The sequence below is a fragment of the Lissotriton vulgaris genome, chromosome 2_1 (assembly GCF_964263255.1).
Source record: "Lissotriton vulgaris chromosome 2_1, aLisVul1.2, whole genome shotgun sequence".
Lineage (NCBI taxonomy): Eukaryota > Metazoa > Chordata > Amphibia > Caudata > Salamandridae > Lissotriton > Lissotriton vulgaris.
Genome location: NC_141687.1, coordinates 2,068,540,914 through 2,068,551,200, shown reverse-complemented (window position 1 = coordinate 2,068,551,200; position 10,287 = coordinate 2,068,540,914). Strand labels below are relative to the sequence as shown.

Genomic DNA, 10,287 nt, shown 5'->3' with positions numbered 1-10,287 from the left:
TGCTCTATTACAACCAAATAGAATGAAAGTCAGATTCCATTGCCCTACCACTCACTGTAAGAGACCCAAACTCTTACAGGTATTCATGTTCACAAGTTCAACCTGTAATACCTATAGCATCGCCAGGAAGATTTCCTGGTGTTAACTAGAAGTTTGCATTTTAATATTTCCTATGTAGCCCAATGACATTACCGATAATCCAAAAGAGAATTTATTGAGTAGGCTGGCCACGTCCACGATCAAATCCACCACGGAACTGGAACTCTGTAGCAGCTCTGGCACCAGCTTCTGCCTTTTTGTCAGCACCAGACCAGGAGGAGCATCACTGCGTCTATAAGTGTCCCCATCAGCCTCACCACGGTTGAGACGTGCAGGGCGCTCACTATCAAGACCTTTGGGCCTTGGCCTGCCAGTCTCTGGGAGGCTTCTGCGCAGAAGAGCTGGTACAATTTCAGGGTGCAGATGCAGGAAGTCTTTCGGGTACTGGATGCCCTCATTGGTGAGATACCACTAGAAATGCCTCCAGGCAAACTGCTTCTGCACGTAACCACGTGATTTTAGAGACTGGATGGCCTTCATGACATGTAGGTTGGGGGTGATTCAGCGCTCATATAGAAAAACTGTCTCACCAACGCTATCTATTACCTCAATACTCACCATTAATTATGAAACACTTAAACTGGCCCATAACACCAATGAGACAATTTTTGAGCAACTGAATGTAATGGTTTGATTTATAAAACTATTCACATTATATCTACAATATTATTTACAACTGCAGTTTCTCATCTCTTACCGTGGATTTAAACATTTGTCATTTATTAAACCAAACCAAATATGGCGATTGGATCAACTGATAGTAACTAGACCATGAATAAACAAGACAAGCTTGTCTTTTCGAGTCAAATTTTTATTGACTTTATTCTTCATAAAGAAAGAGCATTTACGTTTAGAAAATCTTTATTTTAAAGCAAATAAGAAAGCAGCATTTTATTAGGCAAATTGAATTATTGAACTGACATTTATTAAAGCAAGATCAGAAACATGAAGTATTAGCAAATAACAGTTTCCATACCCTAAATCTATTTCCCTGTCTATTTCTCTCTTCACCTGAAAGAAAATAATTATTTATTATCAGCTGTCCTTACGTGCGCCAAAAGTCCATAAGCACGCCGATTAGCCGCCCGCTTGCCACAGTCTTTTCCCGCCGCCCGCTCCCTGCGGACCCGCCCCCCGACAGCCCATTCGCCGCCCCGCTCCCGCCACCCATCTGACCCGCCCTCCCGGCTACCTTCTTATGACGGCCACGCCCACGTGCAGCGTTGACGCGCAGCAGGCGCGCCGATTGTGCGCCGAAGGCGCGCCAAAGGCAAGCCCGTCTGTGCCCGTCCGCGCCTGGACCGCGCCCAGCGCCAGGACCCCTGGTCCTCGCCGATGCAAGACGACCCGACAGACCTACGAGGCCGCCGCCCTCAACGCACTCAATGCTGGCCGGAACCCCGCCTGCTGCCGGGCCACCCCGAAACGCATCCACGGACCCTACACCTGCAAAACCTGCAAGTTCACCTGCCTCCGAACCTGCACCGCACCCGCCAAGCCAGACACCAGCAGCAACCACCTCAAGTGTATCCTGCTCAACACCTGCTCCGTCCACAGACACGCTGTGGAACTCTGGAACCTCCTCGTCACAACATCACCAGACATCGCCTTCCTCACAGAAACTTGGATGAACGCCTCCTCAGCCCCCGACATCGCCATCGCCATACCGGACGGGTACAAGATCATCAGGAGGGACCGCATTAACCAGACCTGAGGAGGCATCGCCATCGTCCACAAGAACACCATCCGCATCTCGACCGATTCCAATGACACCTTCGCCACCGCGGAGCACCTCCACTTCCAGATACACACCGACCCAAAGACAACCCTCAGCGGCACCCTCGTCTACAGAACCCCGGGACCACGCACCCAATTCAGCGAAGACATCACGGACTTCATCAGCCTGCACGCCCTCCCCTCCACCGACTACATCCTCCTAGGGGACCTCAACTTCCACCTGGAGAACAACAAGGACCGCAACACTGCCGCCCTGCTAGAAAACCTCGCCAACCTCAGACTCAAGCAACTGGTCAACACCCCCACCCACTATGCCGGCCACACGCTTGATCCCGTATTCTCTTCCAGCAAGCACATCACCTTCAGCCACACCACCGGACTCCACTGGACCGACTACAGCTGCGTCCACTTCAGCTTCAGAAGAACCACGACCCACCACCACCCGCAACAGGTTCCTCACAGGAGCTGGAGCAAGATCACCGCCGACCAGCTCACCACCTCCCTTAGCCAGAGCCCACCCGCCAGCACAACGGACCCCAACGAAGCAGCCCGCAACTTCACGCAGTGGCTGACCACCTGCGCCGACGTCCTTGCACCACTGAAGAACCCTCCCAGCAGACCCAGAAGCAAGAAGGCCTCCTGGTTCACTAGCGAACTCAAGGACTCCAAGAAGAACTGCCGCACCCTCGAGAAAGCCTGGCTCCTATACCAGACCACAGACAACATGACCGCCCTCAAACAAGCCACCCGCAAGCAAAACCAGCTCATCCACACCACCAAGAAGAAATCACTGAAGGAACGACTGGACAACAACGCCCACGACAGCAAGGAACCCTTCAGCATCATCAAGGAGTTCTCCAACCACTGCACCGGCAACAACGACATCACTCCTTCACAAGATCTCTGCGACTCTCTCGCCTCGTTCTTCCACCGCAAGATCGCCGACATCCACAACAGCTTCGGCGCACCATCCACGCACCCAACCGTCGAACCAACACCCCCCCACCGCCACCCTCCGCACCTGGACCACGGTGACCACCGAAGACACAGCCCGCACGATGAACACCATCCACTCCGGATTATTATTATTATTATTATTAAACATTTTTATAGAGCGCGTAGTCACCCTGAGGTATCCCAGCGCTGAAGATCCCTACATCTGTGGGTTCGGGGGCTGAAAAGGGGGGGGGGGACGACAGGTTCAGACGGAAGAAAGTTAAATTAAGGGAACAGGTGAGCTTTAAGCCGTTTCCTGAAACGTAAGTAGTTAGGTTCTTTTCTCAAGTCTCGGGGGAGAGCATTCCAGAGGCGTGCGGTGTGGAGCGAGAAGCGTCTTCCACCCGTGCGGGCTTTCTTGAATCTGGGAAGGATGATAAGGGACTCCTTGTCCGATCGAAGGGATCTTGGGGCTTTGTAAGGTTTTATGAATTTCCTAAGAATAGGGGGACCTTGATTCTGCAGTGGTTTATGCGCCAGGCATAAGGCTTTGAATATCACTCGTTCCCTCACTGGGAGCCAGTGAAGGAGCTTCAGTGCAGGTTTCGCTGAGGCTCTGGCAGGGGTGTTAGTGAGGATCCGGGCCGCCGCATTTTGGATTTTCTGAAGTTTGTTTAAAGTTGCTTCGGGTGCGCCCAGATAGATTGCGTTGCTATAGTCGAGCCTGGAAAGTATAAGGCCTTGGATTAGAAGTCTTTGCGATGTGGGTGGAAGTAGGGCAGGATCTTTCTCATTGATTTCAGTAGCCCGAAACAGGTACCGGCTACTTTTTTGGCCTGCGTGGTGAATGAAAGGTCGGTTTTGATCCATACACCCAGGCAGGGGCGTAGCTAGAGCTTGTGGCGCCCGGGGCTATCCTTCAGATTGCCGCCCCCTGGGTGGAGTGCTGGGGAAAAAGGACGGCGAGCACCTGAAAGAGGTCTGAGAGACACATAGTATTGTCGCTACTAGTCAGACGAAGCTCACAACTTCTCCTACACAGGCAGCCCGCTGCTAAGCTGAGCTCTGGAATTGGGTGTGAAAGAACTTACTTACAATGAAACAAGCAAAAACGAATCACTTCCTGTACTCGTCCTTGAAAAATGTACAGTAGCTTGAGGCATGTTACCTACCTATGCCTTCCAAAGCTAGAAATGGAAATATTGAAGAGCAGGCACCCTGTACCAGAGTACCTGCTTGTTTCTGAGAAGTGCCGGTACTCTGTAAATAAACGTACTACGTCACTCTTGAGAAGTGCCGGTACTTTCCAATTAAACGTATTACGTCACTCTTCAGAAGTGCCGGTACTCTCCAATTAAACGTATTACGTCACTCTTGAGAAGTGCATGTACTCTCCGTCTCAAAATAAAAAAGATCCAGTACTCAGTACCTGCCCATTTAAAGCACTGATGCCTTCCTAAAACACAAGTGCTAAGCAAAGTGGGTACACTCGGGTCTACTTTAGTCTTCACTATCCATCGAATAGCAGCTTTGTTAGTCTGTCCTAAGTGGGGAGGAGTGGGAGACTCCTTATAAGCCTAACATGGTTTTATTCTGCTGTTTGTGGAGTAGCTGGTTGTCCCTTTTATTTTCAAGCAAGGTTTTTAGAGTACTAAGGAGCTGAAGGTTTTGGCCTGCACTTGAGTGTTGCAATTGGGGCATGGCTTACCCAATTTTTTTTAAAAGGGTGCTAGAGTCCGATGTGGATTTGATAGGGTGAGAGCTGAGTTAAAGTATTGGTTGCCTACAGAGAAGCCTTTGAAGGATCTGAAGGTTTGATCTTCTCTTTTGTTTTGAGCTTGGTTTGGTGGTAGGATCCCGAGCAGGGAGACTGGGATGGCAAAGTGGTTGGTCCAGACCATGGGTAAGGGTGGTGTATATTGATTGATGGTTACATTCAGAAGACATGGTTGAGGTTGTGGCCTTTGGAGTGTGTTGGTTGTGAAAAACAGTGTACCAAGTTAAGTGTATAGATTTGGTTGAAGAGTCAGTTTAAGTTTTTCTTTGCTTATCTTGAGTTATCTGGGAGGTTGAATTCACCCAAGAGGAACGATTAAGCATGTCAGATGGAAGAGGTGGTGAGGAAATCTTAGAATCCATCAATGAAGTCCATGATCTGGCTTGTTAATCGAACGTGTCTTCAGATTAACTCAAGTTACTCTCAATCACAACAAGGCAGTAAGAGACAGAAATGTCAGCTATAGAATTTTTTCTCAAACTGACCTTGCTTCGGTTGGGTCGAAGAATTAACAACATGATAAAACAGTTACTCTTAATTAACAGACCGTCACTGAGGTAGCAGACTCCAGGTACAAGTACAACATTGAAGCCCACAGCTGCTCAAGGGCTACTTTAGTGTTAGACATGAGATAAATGCATATGGAACATACAAAAGGAACAGGTTCAGTGGTGACAAATATGAGGGGTTATGTGAATAATGGGAAATGCTTACAGAAGTGTGTAATTTAGTGTGCTTTAGTGGCATGAATAACTGGATTGTGTACAGTAGTGACAAACACAAGGAGTGGATTATTATTAGGTAGGAAAACAAGATGAATGATGAAGGCATTAGAGGATTGTGTGCATAATTGTGGATATAGTAGAAATGTGTCCAAAGCTAACAGGTCATAATGTGTACACAAGTGAAACATATGAATTAGACACATTAACAAAACTGGGAAAATTATTTTAATCAACAGATCTGCACAGGTGACTTCATTTGGCACAACCCCTGCCCTGGTGGGCAATTTAACAGCAGTGCCACTGCAATTAAGCACTTCTACGGCTGCAGCATTTTTTGCAGGGTTAGGAACATTTGTCACATAACCCATCAGCTACTGCACAATCTGCAGGTTTCAACAACAAAAACAATTTTTCTTCTTCTAAAATGGATGAAAGGTTACTAAAAATGCAGCAATGTGTTGCTGCGCAGTGGAAAGCTGCTTATTGCTGTATTTGAGTATTGGGTTGAAACCATTGTTCACACAGTGATAACGGCTACAAGTGACAAAACAATGAAGTAATACTATCAAAAAAGGTGCAATAGTATGCTGCATAATTTGACTTTCTAGCCGCATAATGTAGTCAACCCAGCAGCGTAGCTAGGGCACAGGGGAAAGACGTGTGCCCATAGAGAAAATGAACTTGGGCAAAAACATTCATGCTCACGCTCCCAGGGGATACAACATGAAGAGGGGTGTGCATGCCATGTCAGGGTGATTTGCGTTATATCTGAGATCTTAATCATTTTTGTGCTGAATAGCTGCCACTGCTTTAAAGGGATTCGCTTTTGGCAGCTAAGAGAAACAAGGCAAGAGACTTGGCCACGATTACTCAAGTCACTGCCATAACCACCCAGTAATAACTGCCTGACAAAATCCAATTAACGTCATTCTGGGACTTGTAGTCCTGATTTAATAAGGGTGTGATCAGAGACCTAGAAAGCAAGGACGCTGAGCTCCTCTCATGGACCTGGGAACCCTGAAAGCACTGTACAAATACAGAATTAAGTAACGCGTGCCGTACCTCAGGCTCGAAGATGTCGGTTCTCTGCAATTTGCACGCCTCTTACCTGTACATTGGCAGGTCTGGTGAAGAACTTGCCCGGCCACTCGCCCAGTGGTAGTGGTACACCTTCCGCAGGTTGTACAGGCCGCTCGTCCACGTGCACCGGCGCGCTCCTGCCCTGGCTCTGCAGAGAACTGCACACGTTGGAAGGCTCCGGCACTAGCTGCGGGCAGCACTGTCTGCATGGACCAGCGATCATTCCACCGTCATGCATGCCCGAGGGGACCTGGCCGTGCACGAGGACAAGCCCGAAGGCTGACTGCCAGAACAGCACCTCCCAGAGCACGGGCCCGTTCTGAAGCAATGCTGCGGCAAACAGGGCCCTTTTTAGCTTTCAAAGGCTAACTCTAGAGCACATGGCAGATTACTGCCGCGAATGAGTAAAAATCGTGTGGGAAGGTCTCTCTGCCCGCAAGTGTAATGGGAGAGTAAAAACAAACTTGTCTTCGCGCCCAGCAGCTTTCAGTTTAAATACCCCTGGTGGACATAATTTCGGTAGAGATTACTTTGCGTCTGACAAATGACAGACAGCACGGCATGGCCCCTCGAGATGTTGAGCTCAGACCCCGTTTCATGACTGTCCCGCCCGTGGTTCTGAAACAATCACAAACGCCGAGGTACGTACGTCGCGCACCGTGGTGCATGCGCAGTGTGCTGCATATTTTGCCTTTCGTTTTTGCAAGCAGGTTCGCACTAAGCAGGCAGCGCTTGCACTTCAAACGACGGCCGCGCGGCACTGTCCCGTTGCGGCCGCCTTTATAATTTGGCTACACTGACTGACAGTAGTGTGTGTCAGTGACTGTCCCCAAATAATGTATAAAGGTCTCCGCAATGGGCCAGTGCCGCGCGGCTGCCGCCTTAAAAAAACTGCCGCCTGGGGCGGACCGCCCCCCCCGCCCTCCCCTAGCTACGCGGCTGCACCCAGGCTTTTTACTTCCTGTTTTGGGTCTTCACCCAGGCTTTTTACTTCCTGTTTTGGGTCTTGGGGGGGACCCAGACAGGGTGGCCAGATGTTCTGGGGGAAGGTGAGTCCTTTCTTACCCAGAAGGAGAATGTCCGTCTTTGAACCATTCAGCTTTAAGGCTGAGCTGTTCATCCACCCTTGTATCTGCGTCAAGCAGTTGAATAAGTCCGCAGGTTGTTGACTAGGGTGGGATAGGGAGACAACTAGTTGTGTGTCATCCGCATAACTGACGATGCTCACTCCGAACGGGGTGACGACCTCCTCCAATGGGGACATGTAGATGTTAAACAATGTGGGGCTCAGGGAGGAGCCCTGAGGCACCCCACATTGGAGGGGTGTTTCGGAGGAGCAGGTGTTATTCTCCCAGATCTGGAAGGAACGTTGGGCCAGAAAGGAGGAAAGCCAGGATAGAGCAGTGCCTTCCACTCCTACCTTCTTGAGCCGTTTGATCAGGAGTTGGTGGTTGACGGTGTCGAAGGCCGCGCTCAGGTCGAGGAGGATCACTGCCACTGATCCTCCTTCGTCTAAGAGTGCTCTGGCCTCCTCCACCGCCGCCAGGAGGGCGATGTCAGTGCCCTGTCCTGGGCAAAAACCTGTCTGCAAGTTTTTTAGCAGGTTATTGGTTTCAAGAAACTGGGAAAGTTTCTTGTTCACCAGTTTCTCGGCAATCTTGCTGGTCCTGGGGAGGAGGGATATTGGTCTGTAGTTGGCCAATTCCGGTGGATCCAAGGAGGGTTTCTTTAGAAGCGCCTTAACAACTGCCGCTTTCCAACTAGGGGGGACGACTCCCTGTTGTAATGACGCGTTAATCAGATGGGTGAGGGGGGGGATGATGATGGGAGCTACTTCCTTGAGGGTCCGTAGCGGTGCGGGGTCCCTGGGAGATCCGCTTTTGAGGGTTTTTAGTGTATTCTCGACTTCTTCGGTGGTTATTTGCCCCCATGAGGATAGGCGAGGGGAGATCGGAGTGTCGGGGGATCGCCAAGCTCGCTCGGATTGGTAGAAGGGATGGAGTCAAGGATTTTTTGAATCTTTTCTTGGAAAAAGCTGGCAAGCTGATGGCATTTTTCCTGGTCTGCTTTGGGGTCTGGGGGGTTTCTCGGGCCTGGGTCGGGGACCTTGAGGAGTTCTTTCAGGATGGTATAGGTGTCTTTGCTAGAGCAAGCGGCTTTTTCAATTCTTTCCTGAAAGAATAGACTTTTTGTCTTGCCAATAGAAGATTTGTATATTGATAGGGAGGTGAGATAGGCGTCCTTATTAGCATTGGATTTCTCCTTCCTCCAGGAACGTTCAGCTCTTTTACAGTCCTGCCGTAGCGACTTGAGCTCTGGAGTATACCACGGGGCCGAAGGTATTCGTTTGGTATGTCTGAGGGTGGCGGTTTTGGGGAGGAGTGTGTCCAAAGAGGATGTGATCCAGAAGCTGAACTGTTTATCGGCAGTAATAGCGTCAGAGGAAAACGTTGGAATAGAATTAGAGAGAATGGAGGACCATTCGGATGGTAGAAGTTTGTGCCAACGTCTGTCGGTGACTTTGATTTTTGCGGACTGGGTGGTAACAGTAGGAGACTCCCAGGAGATGGGGATTAAAAAGTGATCGGTCCAGGGCAGTGGCAGAGGAGGATTGGTGGTGATATTGGCGACATTGGTGAGGACGGGATCTAAGAGGTGTCCCTTGTCGTGGGTGGGCTCGTTGTTCACCAATCCAATGTTAAGTAACAGAAGGTCCACTAGCACGTCGGAAGCAGACCGGTCAGTGGGATCTGTGAAGTGGAGGTTAAGATCGCCTACGATAAGAAAGTTAGAAACGGAGGCGGCTAGTTGAGAAGCCGTTTCGGTGACTGCGTTGAGGAATTTCCCAAGAGTACCCGTAGGGCGGTAAATTAGTAGTCCCGAAAGGGAGTGCGTCGGGGAGGTTTGGAGGGAGAAGTGGCAGCTTTCAGAGTCTTCAATGTTGGCGTCATTGGTTCTACAGCTGAGGTGTTCTCTGTAGATTATAGCCAACCCGCCTCCTCTTCCTCTAGGTCTATGAAGGGTTTGGATGAGGTAGCCTGGGGGAAGGGCGGGGACAATGTCCGCGTCAGTACTGTCCGAAAGCCAGGTTTCTGTAAGAAACAATGCGTCTAAGCCTTGGTCTTGGATCATCTCATTGATTTCGAGTGCGTGCTTGGGGAGGGAGCGACAGTTGAGGAGACTCAGCTGTAATCTAGAATTGGCTGGGGTCTGAGTGGCTGGGTAGCAGCGCGTACAGTTTGATAAGGGTTTACCTGCGTCGTGAGTGTAACGACATCCTTGGTTTTTTTCAGGTCGGAGATCCAGGAGCGTGTCTGCTGGGTACATCAGACGAATGGGGGGTGGATCTGGCAGAGTCCATGGGCCTGGGTCCGTCCGGGCACGGACAGGCCCAGACGGGCTTGCCTTAGGCGCGCCTTCGGCGCGCTGACGGCGCGCCCGCTGCGCCCGTCCTCTGCGCGTACGTGAAATACACATGTTTAAGAAGGTGAAGGGGGCGTGGCCTCGAGCGAGTGGGTGTGGCCACAGGACCGGCTCACTCGCTGCTGGCGGCGAATCTGGGCGTTCCCGCTGCAGCGATTAGCTCTGCTGCGTGGGGAAAAGAGAAGCGATCAGCCCAACAAAGGATCAATCAGGTGAAGGAAGGGGGGGCAGTGACACAGTATCCGACCGACCCCTGCCCCCACCACGTCTTCAACAAGGCCGACTCCACCATCGCACCCCAACTCCGGAACATCATCAAAACCTCCTTCAACACCGCCACCTTCCCGGAGAGCTGGAAGCATGCCGAGCTCAGCGCCCTACTGAAGAAACCAACAGCGGACCCAACCGACCTCAAGAACTTCCGCCCCATCTCGCTCCTCCCTTTTCCTGCGAAAGTCATCGAGAAGATCGTCAACAGACAGCTGACCGCCTTCCTCGAGACGAACAGAT

The 10,287-nt window shown here is 50.6% G+C and overlaps 1 pseudogene; it reads right to left on the bottom strand.

Moving 5' to 3' along the window:
- Window positions 1-211: 211 nt before the first annotated feature.
- LOC147733735 (small ribosomal subunit protein eS10-like) overlaps window positions 212-10,287 on the bottom strand; it is a 33,201-nt pseudogene continuing 23,125 nt past the window's right edge.